The following is a 352-nucleotide window of genomic DNA, read 5'->3' on the forward strand; positions in this document are numbered from 1 at the left end:
TTTTTTTTAGATTTACGTGGGGTGTCCGGGCCAGCTTACGCGCACCACGACTAATCCCCACGGCCCACTGCTTTTAATTTATGAATTCTAACTTATACTATATTATAAAAAATAGTTCTAATTTACCGTCATTTTAACTCTTTTTTTTTATGGTCAAAAATTAAAGTTACGTTGGACATGATTTATAAAAAAGCAATTCTTAACTTTGAATCATACTTTAAAGGTTATTCCTTTTTTGGATTATGACTCAAAGTAAAAATTAGTAATTCATGTGTCATGTTAAAAAGATTCTCAATAAAAAAAAAAAAATCAATACTATAAGAACCTCTTATATCATTAAAATGTGGAATGG

The sequence above is a fragment of the Populus euphratica genome, unplaced genomic scaffold (genome assembly GCF_000495115.2).
Source record: "Populus euphratica unplaced genomic scaffold, PopEup_1.0 scaffold470.1, whole genome shotgun sequence".
In the NCBI taxonomy this organism is placed as follows: Eukaryota; Viridiplantae; Streptophyta; class Magnoliopsida; order Malpighiales; family Salicaceae; genus Populus; species Populus euphratica.